The 14,443-nt window shown below is 40.7% G+C and overlaps 1 long non-coding RNA gene across 1 annotated transcript in view; it reads right to left on the bottom strand.

Moving 5' to 3' along the window:
- Positions 1–3,095: 3,095 nt before the first annotated feature.
- Positions 3,096–14,443, bottom strand: part of LOC138758750 (uncharacterized) — a 115,289-nt gene continuing 103,941 nt past the window's right edge. Inside the window, exons 3-4 of the long non-coding RNA XR_011354415.1 lie at positions 11,450–11,484; positions 3,096–3,631 (exon numbers count right to left, since the gene is read on the bottom strand). This is a non-coding gene — a long non-coding RNA (uncharacterized lncRNA). The remainder of the gene's footprint in view (positions 3,632–11,449; positions 11,485–14,443) is intronic.

Genomic DNA, 14,443 nt, shown 5'->3' on the forward strand with positions numbered 1-14,443 from the left:
TCTTTCGGACGAGATTTTAAGTCTATGGAGTTCCCACATGCAGCAAATGACATACCTTATGCCTTACCTGAAGCAATACTGTACATCTCCATTAAATATTTGATGATGCACTTTCTCCTTGCATCAGTGGATAATATTTCTGCAGTCACACTGGAGACTGCGGATGCCGAAGTTCAGAGCAACAAATAACCCGCTGGAGGATCTCAGCAGGTTGAACAGCATCAGTGGGAGAACAAAAATGGTCAATGGTTCAGGCCGGAATCTTTCACCAAGACTCGATGAAGGGTTCCAGCCAAAATAGCAACCATTCTTTTTCTCTCATTGGCACTGCTCAACCTGCTGAGTTGCTCAAGCAGATTGTTTGAACATTTCTCTGGCCTCTCCAAGCAGTAACACAATCATAATGACTTTTTTTTCGGTATGAAATGTCACAAAAAAAGAAAATATCAACATGGCAGGTAAAAAAAAATGGAAAATAAACATTCCAATAATATGATTAAAGTTGGGGAAGAAAGGCATTAAGGGCTGTATTTCCTCTAAAATTACAAATAGTCTCTGTATTTAGAGAAAAATAACAAGCAAACTGAATTCACACCAGTATTTTTGCTGATTAATGTCAGGAGTGCTGGTGGGAACGACGGTAATAAGTAATGACCAAAATCATTGAAATTTAATTTGCCAAAAATAGAAAGTTCAAATAAACTGAAGTACCAAATGAACTGGTTTCAATCCTGACCTCCAAAGCTCTGTGTGGAATCTGAATATTCTCCTGTGTCCGTGTGGGATTTCTCCAGGCGATTTGTTTTCCTAGCCTATCCCAAAGATATCTAGGTTATAGGATCATTGAGCAATGCAAGTTCCCTTAACCGGTTTCTAAAAGGTTTGAAGACATTTGAAATATCATCGATTACTCTATCACACTTCTACAAGTGTACTGTGGAACGTATACTGTCAAGTAGATTCACAGCTTGGTTAGGCATCTCGAGTGCCCAGGAACACAGAAGGCTGCAATAAAATGACTAACCTAGCCAAGTCCACGCACCAGCTTCCCATCCATTGAAATCATCACATCTGCCTCTAGAAGACAGGCAGCATCATAAAGGATCCCCATTACCCTGGTCACAAACTCTTCCCAATACTCCCTCCAGCCAGAAGGTATGTCCTTCCAGGTTCAAGAACATTTTTTTCCATGTGCTATTAAACTCTTGAACCTCCCTGTATGCTCTAACCCTAACCATGAACTACCCCAGGACCACCAAGCAATCTGTCTACACAACTAAAACATCACTTTATGTCCTTCCACTAAATGCAACTGTGAATACTGATCAATCCTCTGATATTTATTATCTTTTTGTCTTGCATTTGTGCAAAGTTAAATTTGTACTATTGTAGTTAGTTTATCTTACCTACCCTGTGTGGCTGCCACAAGTAAGGATTTTGGAGGATCTGTTCATACAACTGGTGATATAATCCAGGCAGAATAAAAATGAGATCAGTATTAATAGGTAAAGGAGAAATTAGTAGTCTCCAGAGCCCTGTTTTGAAATCACAAAGGAGGCTATACTTTGTGAAGTGTTTGAGGAGATTCAGAATGTCATCGAAGACTCTTGAAAACTTCTGCAGGTGTACCATGGAGAGCATTCTGGCTGGTTGCATCAAACCCTGGTATGGAGGTGCCAAATCTCAGGACAAGGAAAAACTCCAGAGGGCTGTTAACTCAGCCTGCAACATCACAAGCTCCATCGAGGACATCTACAAGAGGCAGTGTTTTAAAAAAGCAGCCTCTATCCTCAAAGACCCCTCACCACCCAGGCCATGCCCTCTTCACTCTTCTACCATCAGAAAAAAAGTACAGGAGTTTAAAGACAAGCACACAGCAGTACAAGGACAGATTCTTCCCCACTGCTATCAGATTCCTGAATAATCAATGAACCAAAGACACTGCCTCACTTTTTGTGCACTTTTTTAAAAATATATATTGTTGTAAGATATGGTTCATAATATGAAAGTTTGCTCTGCGATGCTGTCGCAAAACACTGAATTTTGTGACTTGACCTTGACAATAAATTCTGATATTCATGTTTGTGTAACCCTTCAATAACTCTCTGTAAATGAAGCTAACAGGTTATTTCAGTATCAACAGCCTGAAATCAGTAGCATCTGATTTGCCTGGTAGGGGAGTGCAACGTTGAATAACTAGGTTAGAGAAATAGATAAATGAGGTAAAATTGCATCATGGCACATCAGGAATTTAACATCTGATAATTCAATAAATTCCAGATTACTATTTCCTTAAATGCAGTTTCATATGTTGACCATATGCTGGACTGTTGTAAAACTCATTTGGTTTATACATGTCCTTTAAGGAATAAAGTTTGCCACCTATAGCTGGTATGGCCTGCACTTGACTCCATGAGTGAAATATTTTTTAATTACTCCCTGAAATTCCCCAGCAAGCTGAGGGCACTGGATGTTGTGCAACAGTGTCATGTCTGGTCACAGAGTATTAGAACGCCATAACAGGCCTTCAATCCACCAAGTCCACTACTCTCACAACCACTAATTTTATTTAAGGCACATTCCATCAACTTTCCCCAGATTCTACCATGGCCACCTAAACCACCAACCACCACATCTTTGAAATGTGGGAGAAAACCGTAGCATTTGTGGGAAACTGTGCTAAAGGATTGCACCCGAGTTTTGGATTGAACCATGGTCACTAGAATAGGGAGGCTGATGCTCTACTAGTTGCACCACTGAGCCAACTTGTAAAGAAACAAGATAACATTTGAATTGTTTTCTTGTCATGTACACCAGGATACAGTGTAAAGCTTTGTTTTGTCTGCTATTCAGGCAGGTCAGCTCAAAAGTAAGTAGAGCAGGTAGGGCAAAAAAAACATTTTTAATTTGGAGATACAGCTCAGTAACATGCCTTCCAGCCCATGAACTTGTGCTTTCCAAAATACACCAATTAACCTATAAACCCCATGTTTTTAGTGGGAGGAAACTGGAAAAACAGGAGCATCAGAAGGAAACCCACGTGAACAAGGGGAGGATGTACAAACTCCTTACAGACAGCGCCAGATTTGAACCTTGGTCACCTTGTGCTGCAGTAGAGTGGCGCTAACCACTAAACTAACTGTGCCACCTAATAAAACAAAAGCCCAGGATATGGTGTCATAATCAAGTAAAAGAGAGCAAGTAATAATGTTACTGGGACAAAATGCAGGGAAGTCCAGTGGAACAGAGAAGTGCTTCATTTATTAATGAGAGGTCCATTTAAGAGTCTGACATCAGCAGGAATGAAATTGCCCTTGAATCTGGAAATTCTTGTTTTCAAGCTCATGACCTTCTGTCCATGGGAAGGTGTGAGAAGAGAGTGTAAGCAGGGTGGGTGCATTAATATATTGGCAGCTTTCCCAAGGCAGTGAAGAGGTCAATGGAAGGGACACTGGTTTCCCTGATATATTCACACCTCTGCAGTTTCTTGAGGTCTTGGGCATGACGGCGGTATCCATTGTCATTTAGTTAGAATTCTTGATTTCTTCATTGTTTCGTTTACCTCGTGGCCAGTGGCACAATCAAATTTTTTTTAAACAAATTGTTTGAGGGAGAGAAATGATTGGATAAGCTGGAATGAAAATGTAGATATCAAAAAGGTTAATTTTGACAAAATCGATACAGGAATACAGCTAGAATTTGGAAACAAAATTTAATATCAAGGGAGGACAAAAATTTCAGTTGCTATAACACTGTTTATTTCAGAAGACATGATTGAAATGGATATTTTGTGGTATTGCTGTGATAGGAATAATCACTGTACATTTGTAGGTAACTGTGTTTTCATTGCTCTGTCCCAGTCAAAGATCCTACTGAGTCTGAAACTTTTTTTAAAAATTAGAGATACAGCATGGTAACAGGCCCTTCTGGCCCACAAACTTGTGCCAGCCAATACCATAATTAACCAACCCTAGTACATTTTGAACAGTGGGAGGAAACTGGAGCACCTGGAAGAAAACCACGCAGACACGGGGACAGCATACAAACTCCTTACAGACATCGCCAGATTCGAACCTGGGTCATTGGTTCTGTAATAGCATTGTGCTAACCACTACACTAACCATGCCATCCTAACTTCGGGCCCATTACCCTGTATACATCTCACCCACAATCAGCCCAAGCTCTAACCACCAACCACCGCTTTGCTTCAGATCTGACCTGCTAATTGAAATCTCAATCTCCACCCATCTCCCCAGATCCAAACTTCTCTTCAATGAACCCCTTCTCAATCTGGCCCAAATCCTTTTATCCATCCTTTTGTAAAGTCATGCTATTACCATGCAATATATACCAACCAGGGACAGTACATATTTCCTGCAGAATGAAGGGGCCAAATTTCACACCAGGAGGGGGTTTCCGCAAGAGGAAAACACAAAAATCAGCTGCTAAGTTTCAGAAACAAGACTAAATTCAGATTTATTTTACTTCCAAGAGTAAAACACAAAGCTATAAAATCAATGCAGTGTACCTCTAACATTTCATTAAACATTTCATTAATTTGTCTTTTTGGAAAACAGCTACCAATTTATTTTTGATTTTTGGGGGAATCCTATGATACATGTATCAGAAAATAATTCACTCAGGAGGAAATTTATGTCATTGGTCGACTCACCCATCATCCAGATTCTCTGCCCTGTTCTCACTGTTAGTGTTTATTGTACCTGATTGTTGTTTTTACAGGTCAATGCCAACATTAAAGCAGTGCAAAAGAGAAAATAGCTGGAACACGTTGAGGATTCATGTGCAAACTTTTTTGATTAACAATTCCACGTTAGAATATGTTTTTTTTTTCTCTTTTGGTAAGTTACAAAGGTTTTGCAATGCTTGGTTGCATGTCCTTCAGTGGGGAAATATTGACAGAAATGACAGTTCTTACTCCTGTCATGTGTTGCACGATACACCTTATAACTATGCAAGAGATGGAGGAGACAACCAGATAATTGATGTCAAGCACAACCACCTACATGGCATACCAAGTCACTTCTTAAAAACTGTCTGAGTATTTCTGGCGTGCAGTGTCACACAAACCCCTTCTTGTGCAACAAATGCCTCAGCAGTGCCTTAGAGAGGGACTGTTGCACTGTCTTTCGGATGAGATGGTAAAACAAGGCCCCCTCAGTCCTCTCAGGGGGAACTAAATGGTCCCATGGCAATGTCTCAAAGGACAGGGAGGGTTTCCTGGTGTCCTGGCCAATCTTTTAATGAGCATTTCTAAGAGATTTTCTGGTCATCATCACGTTACTGCTCATGGGAGCACGCTGTACATAAATTAGCTGCAGCACTCGGTTTTACAACAGAGCCACTTTTTCCTCAAATCACTTTGGGACTTACTGAAACAGACTTAAAAGAATCTATAAGAATACTGGATTTTTTTCTGCATCGAAATATTGCTGTAATTGCCTTTATGAATGATGAATCCAAAAGCTCTCTTCTGACCCCCTGTGTCAAACGATAGAACATTGTAGAACATAGAGCAGTAAAGCAAAGGGACGCTTCAGTTCACTATGTATGCACCAAAAATAAGGCTAAATTGAAGTAAATCCCTTCTGCCTGCACGTGATCCACATTCCCTCATTCCCTACAACCAACCATAGGTAAAACTGCTCAGTAACAACTGACATTCTTTGAACACTGTAGCTCATACTTTAGTGCCATTTTTTCATTGTAAGATTTTTTTTTTAAACCTTTTTAAGGTGCACTTTATAATCTACTTCCTTACAAATTCCTGTCCCCATATGTCACCTTATCATTCATTCTCCTCAACAGAGGAGACATCATCCCAATTTGGGGGAGTGCATACAAGTGGCTCTACAGGTGAATCCACGGACTCTCAGTGACTCTCTTTCTTTACGGGGCACCGGAAAACATTAATGATGACTCTTTTTCTGCCTTACAGCAGGTTGAAGGCAATTGTATGTAATGTTACATGTTCTGCACTATTACGTGACAATAACTTGAGTCTTGAATATTTTCCTTCCTCCCTGGCAGATAGAAGACAGAGAGTTGGGATAAACGGCTCGTTTTCTGAGTGGCAGGCGGTGACCAGTGAGGTGCCACAGGGATCTGTACTGGGACCCCAGCAGTTCACAATTTACATTAATGATCTAGATGAGGTGATTGGATGTAATATCTCCAAATTTGCAGATGACACTAAGCTAAGAGGGGTTGTGTGCACTGAAGAGGGGGTCAGGAAGCTCCAGTGTGATTTGGATAAATTGGGAGACTGGGCAGATACATGGCAAATTCATTACAATGTGGATAAATGTGAGGTTATCCACTTTGGTAATACAAACCGAAGGGCAGATTACTATTTGAACGGCAATAGATTGAGAGATGGGGAAGTGCAGAGAGACCTAGGGGTTCTTGTACACCAGTCACTGAAGGCAAGCATGCAGGTACATCAGGTGGTTAAAAAGGCAAATGGTATGTTGGCCTTCATATCAAGAGGGTTTGAGTATAGGAATAAGGATACCTTACTGCAGCTGCACAGAGCCTTGGTGAGACCACACCTGGAGTATTGTGTGCAGTTTTGGTCGCCTTATCTAAGGAAGGATGTTCTTGCATTGGAGGGAGTGCAGAGGCGATTCACCAGGCTGATACCTGGAATGGCAGGAATGACTTATGAGGAAAGATTGCGCAAATTGGGATTGTACTCGCGGAGTTTAGAAGATTGAGAGGGGATCTCATAGAGACATATAAAATTCTGGCAGGACTGGACAGAATGGATGTGCAGAACCCGGGGCCATGGTTCGAGGATAATAGGCAAACCATTTAGAACCGAGATGAGGAAGAATTTCTTTACCCAGAGGGTGGTGAATCTGTGGAATTCATTGCCACAGAGGGCAGTAGAGGCAGGTTCATTGAATATATTTAAGAGGGAATTAGATATATTTCTTCACTATAAGGGAATTAGGGGTTACGGAGAGAAGGCGGGGACGGGGTACTGAACTTTAAGATCAGCCATGATCTCATTGAATGGCGGAGCAGGCTCGAAGGGCTGAATGACCTACTCCTGCTCCTATCTTCTATGCTTCTATGTTTTTTTTTCCTTAATATGTAACAAGCTTGCAGTCAGGGGTCCTTCTGCAACTCAGTTAGAGAACATATTTTGTAGTGAATGTTGACAATATTAACTCCTTTTACTTCAGCACCTTGATGCTGCCCATCTAAACCTGGCCTATCTTTAGGAACTGATGTGCAGTGATATAGAGGACATTATACCTGGAGAGTTCCAAGCCCCAAGGGAGGCGACTTCAGGGAACACAGTTCAAAATATTCTGCGTGGCATTGAAAAAGGTCTTACCTTTGCAAAGGAAATCAGCGGAGACTGGATTCCTGATCCAGGTCACCAAGCAATGAGGGATTGGAAGGGATTCGAAGATGAATGAAAAGGTGTTGGCTGTTCAGGAAAGGTCAAGATTGGAAATGGTAAAGAGGTTCAGAATGGAGGTTGGGAAAGGACTCAGGTTAGAGTGCAGGGGTGAATAGCAGGGTGTCAGAAAAGAAGCCAGAAGGTGTGATAATAATGAAGTGGGCTCAATTCTGCAATAACCAGAAAGTGAGAAGCTACTGGCAAGGGTTGTGAGGGAAGATGGAGCTCACAATCAGAGTGGGAAGTGTATGGGTTCTGAGGGAGGGAAGGCTAAATAAAGAAAAACACAAAACTCCATGATTGTAGTCAAACCACAGAAATGCGAGAGAAACTCAGCCAATCTCACAATCTCCATAGAAGGTAAATATATATTACCGACATTTCAGGCCTGAGCCCTTCTGCAAGGTATAAGCAAAAAGAACACAGGCATCTGAATTGAAGGCTGGGGAGAGAAAGGGGGATGAATGGGGGGGAGGAATATGGACTAACAGACAAAAGGTTGAATTGGATGTGATAAGAGGAAAGGTGAGAATTAATTTTGGCTTTGTTAGAGGAGAGAGAGAGAGTGAGAGAAAGAAAAAAAGACGGGAGAAGAAATTGAGGGGGTGGGTTTCATGAAAACCGAAGAAATCTATATAATGCCATTGGGTTAGAGGGTGCCCAGACCGAAGATGAGGTGTTCTTCCTACAATTAGTAGGTCTGGCAGTGTATGAGACATGTCAGCAAGAGAATCAGATGGGGAATTGAAATGGGTGGCCACTGGGAGATTAATGCTATTGCGCAAGACAGAGCTGAAGTGCTTTACAAAGGATCTCCTAGTCTGCATCAGGTCTCTCCCATGTAGAAGAAACCACAACGGGAGCACCAGAGGCAATAGATGACCCCTGCAGATTCACAAGTTAAATGTTGCTTCATTTGGAAGGACTAGCACCTTTTGTTGGTCTGGTCTCCTTCCCCTGCCAGTCTCCAGTATTTATTCTAATGCCTTCCTGTTGTTTGCTTCTTCCTTGAAGAAGGGTTGATAATATATCTTTACCTCCTATGGATGCTGCGAGACCAGCAGAGTTCCTCCAGCATTTCTGTGTGATTTTACTACAATCACAGTGTCTGCAGACATTCATGTCTCAATTATCAAGTATCCACACCATCCAAGACATGCTCCATACTCACTGCTGCCACCAGAAAGAGATATAGATACCACAAGACTCACACCACCAGGTTTGGAAACAGTTGCTACCTCCACCATTAGACTCAAAAACTGGAGCCTCAACAGAGACAGTCTGTGTCCAACCTCCCTGATAGAGAGGAGACCACAACCAGAGCAATGGATGCAGTAGATGACTTCTGCAGATTCACAAGTAAGGACTGTTTGGGGCCCTGAAAGGTGCTGAGGGAGGGAGTTTGGGCCAATGACATCACTTGAAGGACACTTACCTGACTGAGTTAAGCTTCCAGTGATATCGTTCATGAGCTGGAGCTACGTTCCCTTTAAGTAGCTGCGTTCCCTTTAAGTAGCTGCGTTCCCTTTAAGTAGCTGCGTTCCCTTTAAGTAGCTGCGTTCCCTTTAAGTAGCTGCGTTCCCTTTAAGTAGCTGCGTTCCCTTTAAGTAGCTGCGTTCCCTTTAAGTAGCTGCGTTCCCTTTAAGTAGCTGCAGGTTCCTTTTAAGTAGCTGCAGGTTCCCTTTAAGTAGCTGCAGGTTCCCTTTAAGTAGCTGCAGATTCCCTTTAAGTAGCTGCAGGTTCCCTTTAAGTAGCGCTGAAGCAGGTTTCATGGAGCACATACTTGTCATGAATGTGCAGGTCACACCTGAGTCAATGAATGTCCAGGAAGCAGCATTTAGCTGTGCATCAAGGTCATTGTACATGCCAAGTTTTTCCGGGCATCTTGTTTTTACGTTGCTTCTTATTTGCTGGGCAACATGAAAAAAAATCACAGATCACGAAACTTTGCAATCTTCCTTTTACTTTTCACTGGAATTGAATTGAATGACAGACAAAAATGTGGCGCTTGGCCATCCGCGTTCTAAGAAGGATACCACACTCAGAGTTTTACAGCACAGAAACAGGCCCTTCAGCCCAACTTATCTGTGCTGACCAAGTTGCCTATCCAAGCAGTTCCCATTTGCCCGTGTTTAGCCCATATCCTTCCAACCCTTTCTTGTCCCTTAAATATTACAATTGTACCCTCTTCTGCTACCATATCTGGAAACATACCCACTTCTGTGTAAATAAAGGTGCCCTTCCAGTCTCCTTTAATCTTTTTGCCTCACTTGAAATCTCTTCCCTTTCATTTTTGAGTCCCTTACCCTGGAAAAAAATAATTGAAAAATATAAGCTATATATTATTATTGGACTGAATAGCTGGAATAAGTAAGTATACCCTGCCTGGAGGATCAAAGAATGGTCAGGCCAATGTTGTGTTATTCAGCCTGTTAAATTAGTGATAATGTTTGCCTTCATCTAAGCCACCTTATCTAATTCTATTTCCCATTTCACTCCCCAGACTCTTTAACCAACTCTTCTATTCAGGATATTAAATGTAATTTAAAGTAGTTTTATGATCTTCAAGAGGCATTACTTGACTTCAACTTGGAGAACATATGAACCATAAATTAATAATATAATGAGTGAGGTCCATTCAGTTTATCGCATTCCCAGAAGCACTTGCAAGTGTTCTGAATATGCTCTGATTTTGTTCATAATCATTGAGAAAAAAAAACACACAAATGCTGGAGGAACTCAGCACGTCTCTTAGCGTCCATAGGTCAGCAGGTCTCAGTGTCCATTTAAAGTAAAGATCTACCTGTAGAACCAATGTTGTAGGCCTGAGCCCTTCTGTGGATGCTGCGAGACCTGCTGAGTTCCTCCAGGATCTCTGTGTTTTTACTACATTCCCAGCATCTGCATAGTTCCATGTTTCACTTGCTCACAATGATGTTCCTTCTCCCCTTTCATTTCTGGTTTCTTAAATCCCAGATGATCTCCAGAAAATTGGGCTTTATTCATCAATGAGCATTGAGCATTGTCAGCATAATTAACTTTTTACAGGGAAGAAGAAATCACAGCCAGACTCAAACTCGAGTCAGTGTTTGTGCACCTGAATGCAGGGCGGCTACACAGGAGGCTTTTCAACTCCTCTCACTTGCTTCTCCATTTAGCTTAAAAAATAATCCAGACTCCAGAAGTACAACTGACAGAGAAATGCAATGTCAAATGGATGAGTTGCTCTGCCTTCACTTTCATGTCCCTATGTCGCTATTCAAAGAGGTTTCCCTTGACCCTTGGTCTACCAGCATTTCTAAAATGTGACCATATAAAACAAGAAATATAAGATATGATCCCTGGTCATTTTTTTCTCACAATACAACAGTCACAACATTTAAAGTACTTCATGTAATGTAAGCTGATGGGGAGGAGAAAAATAGAAGGCACTGTAAATCCAACTCTTGCTTCTTTCTTTGTGAGACCATGATTGACCACTGTTTCATTTACTTTCCCACTTTTTCTTCTTGCTGTTTGATAATGCCCAGTAATGGTGGCATGTTTAGTGTAGAGGTTAGCGCAACGCTGTTACAGCGCCAGCAATCAAGACCAGGCTTCGAATCCAGCGCTGTCTGTAATGAATTGGTATGCTCTTTCCGTGTCTGCGTGGGCTTTCCCCGGGGGCTCAGGTTTCATCCCACTCTTTAAAATGTAGCAGAGATGTAGGTCAATCAGGTGTAAATGGGTGCAACGGACTCGTGGGTCAAAAGGGCCTGTTACCATTCTGTAGGTCTTTCTTTTTAAAACACTTCTATTGATTTTAGTTAAAAACTTGTACAAACTAAAAAGTACAATAAGATCGTATGGACAGTTACACAAAATAAATAAGATATTCTGTATATCATTAACATACATAACTTGTTAATCATATCCATAATGCATATTCTAAATAGTATATACATTTTTTAGGAAAAAATGCAAAAAAAAGGAAAGGAAAGAAAAAAATAGTAAAGGAGAAAAGCTAAAACACCTTACCCCACTACGTTGCCAGATGCTATAAATGACTGGTACTAAAAGAAAAACAAAGGTAAAAAATTAATATAAGGAACGTGGAAAAGATACAAGTCAGACAATTTAATTACATTGAAGTAAAATTAAATAGTGAATTATAAATGACCCCATAACTTCTGGAATCTTGCATCTGAGTTATTAATTGAATAACAATTCTTTTCCATGTTCAAATAGGACATGATGTCATGCAAAGTCTGATCATGAGTAGGCAGGGGAGCGTTCTTCCATTTAAGTAAAATCATGCGCCTCATCAAAAGAGAGGCAAAAGAGATAACACGACTCTAAACCAGAGATAAAGAATCATTCCCTCCAATTGTACCAGAGGGCCACCAAAGGGTTCATTGTTAAATTTATATTGAAATTTTTTGATAGAGTTTGGAAAACTTCCCTCCAGTATTTTCTAGACTAGGACAAGTCCAGAACGTATGAATTAATGATGCTTCTCCGCTCTTACACCTGTCACCAGGGAGTCATATCGGAATAAAAGCAAGACAATTTAGCCTTAGACAAATGTGCTCTATGTACCACTCGACATTGTAATAGGCAACGTCGAGCACATAATGAACTATTACCCAATTTAAGAATTGTGTCCCAATCCACATTTGATATGGTCAAATTTAAATCCTGTTCCCAAGCATTTTTGATTTTAACTAAAAAAATCTGATTTAAACATAACAATTTCTCATAAATAATAGATATTAAATCTTTACAAAAAGCCATGAAACTAAAATTCATCAACAAAATTTGATTCAGATTCTCTTGGAAAATTAGAATTGTGATTCACAAAAATGCCAGACTTGCAAGTATTTAAAGAATTGAGATTTGAGTGTTAAATTTATCAGTAATCTGTTCAAATAATGAAAAATATCCATCAATAAACAGATCCTTAAAGCTTCAAATACCATCTCTGAAAAATATCATCATATAGAGTTAAAAAGTGATTGGATACGATAGGATTTGGAAAAGAAAAATTATGAAATGCAAAATATTTTCTAAATTGTGCCCAAATTCTCATAGAATATTTAACAATTGGATTATCTATGAAAATGGAAGTGAAGAGTCAAGAAGTGTTACATTAGAAAGTGTTGGTGGGGGGGGGGGAATTCAGCTCCATTGATACTCATAATGGGTGGTCTTAATGATTATGAAAGAAGGATCCATATGCATGTTGCATGTCTAATTTTTATTTTTAAACATTTTAAATTTAAATTTTAAAACTATAAAATTATCAAAGCTATGAGCCCGAAAGACAAATGTGTTTTCTATTTCATAAGGGTGGGGGGTGGTTGGGGGGAATGGAGATTAGTGGGGAGGTGGGACATAGACTGGTTTCACCAATTTTCCATAATAGCCTTGACAGAAGATCAGACAAACCAGCAAGGCAATGTTGTCAATATATTAATAGACCCATCCCATCCTGATCATTCTCTTCTCCTCTCTCCTGTCAAACAGGGGATACATAAATCTGAAAACATGCACCATCAGATTCAAGGGCAACTTCTTCCCACTCTTAACAGATTATTGTGCGGACCTTTCATTAGTGAAATGATGTTGTCCTTGCATTGTTTTAATAGAACTTTTTCTCTGTAACACTATTCTCTGCACCATTTTTATTTTATTGTATTTTATTCAATTGGATTTAAATATGAGTTGAGTTACCTGGATAGCATGCAAAGTTTTTAGCTGTGTCTTGTGCACATGACAGAAGACTATTGAATTCAATGGAAATGTTTTTGACAAGGTTCCACATGGTAGGCTGACCCAGAAAGTTTGGACACAAGGGACCAAATGTTTAGGCAAAGTGGTTCCAAAACCGACTTGGTGATAGGAGACAGAGGGTAGGGTTGTTCATAAAAAGTTTATAACCAGTAGAGCATCATACGTGGAGGAGCAACACCTAATTTTCCATCTGGGCACACCAACCAGATGGCATCAACATCGACCTCCAGTTTCCACCAGTCCACTCCCCTTTCTCCTTCTCTTCCCCTACCTCTTTTTCTCTTGCTCTCCACCCCCTTTGCTCTCCAGCCAGAGCCTTCCCTCCTCCCTCTGTTTGCTGGTGTTTCCTCCCTCCCTTATTCACTTATTACCTCCTGCTTTTGGGCCTGTGCTCCTCCCCCCTCCACCATTTTGTTTGGGCACCTCCCTACATTTGGTTCATGCCTTGATGAAGGGCTGATCCCTGAAACGTCGTTATCTCTGCTATATAAAGTACACTGTTTGATCTGCTGAGTTTCTCCAGCATCGCGTTTGTACTTCCATCATAGTATTATGAGCTCACGTTTCTTTTAGTGCGAGTATCACTTCAAGGGCTAGTACAGGCTGCAGCCATTTATAGCTGTAGAAAGACTGGGTGACAACATCTAGAATAGAATGTACCCAAAGTTGATATTCTCGAGGTAGATAAAGAACATTTGTTGCTTTAACCAGGGACACAGAGAGTCATATGAGTGGAACACTGAACATCAGCCATCTCATGAGCACTGAGGTGAAGTGACTGTGTGAAATGGCCAAAGCAGCTGATTCTCCCTGTCAGAATTATTGAACCTCACTGTGACCAAAGGAAAAGCTACTTTGATCAGCCTGCACCTGGGTAAAGGAAGCAGGAGAATAGCTGCATCGGATCGTGACCATTGTAATGGTCATTTTGTTCTGGCTTTTGGAAGCAAAGTGTAAGTCACTCATTTAGTTTCCTCTACGCATGGAAAAGGGGAGCCTTGACAACTGTTCGTCCTAAAGGATATTTCTTAGCAAGAAACTTGATAAGGATTTGTGAGTTTTCAGCCATCCAGTTACTCACTCTCTCCCATCTCCCTTCATGATTACATCTGTGCATCAGTTTAAAAGTCTGTGTTTCAACTATGAACACTCAAGACTGAACTTTTGAATGATTTTCCAGAATTGTGCCTAAGCTGTAATAGTTTCACACACACACACACACACACACACACACACACA

The sequence above is a fragment of the Narcine bancroftii genome, chromosome 3, assembly GCF_036971445.1.
Source record: "Narcine bancroftii isolate sNarBan1 chromosome 3, sNarBan1.hap1, whole genome shotgun sequence".
Classification (NCBI taxonomy): Eukaryota; Metazoa; Chordata; class Chondrichthyes; order Torpediniformes; family Narcinidae; genus Narcine; species Narcine bancroftii.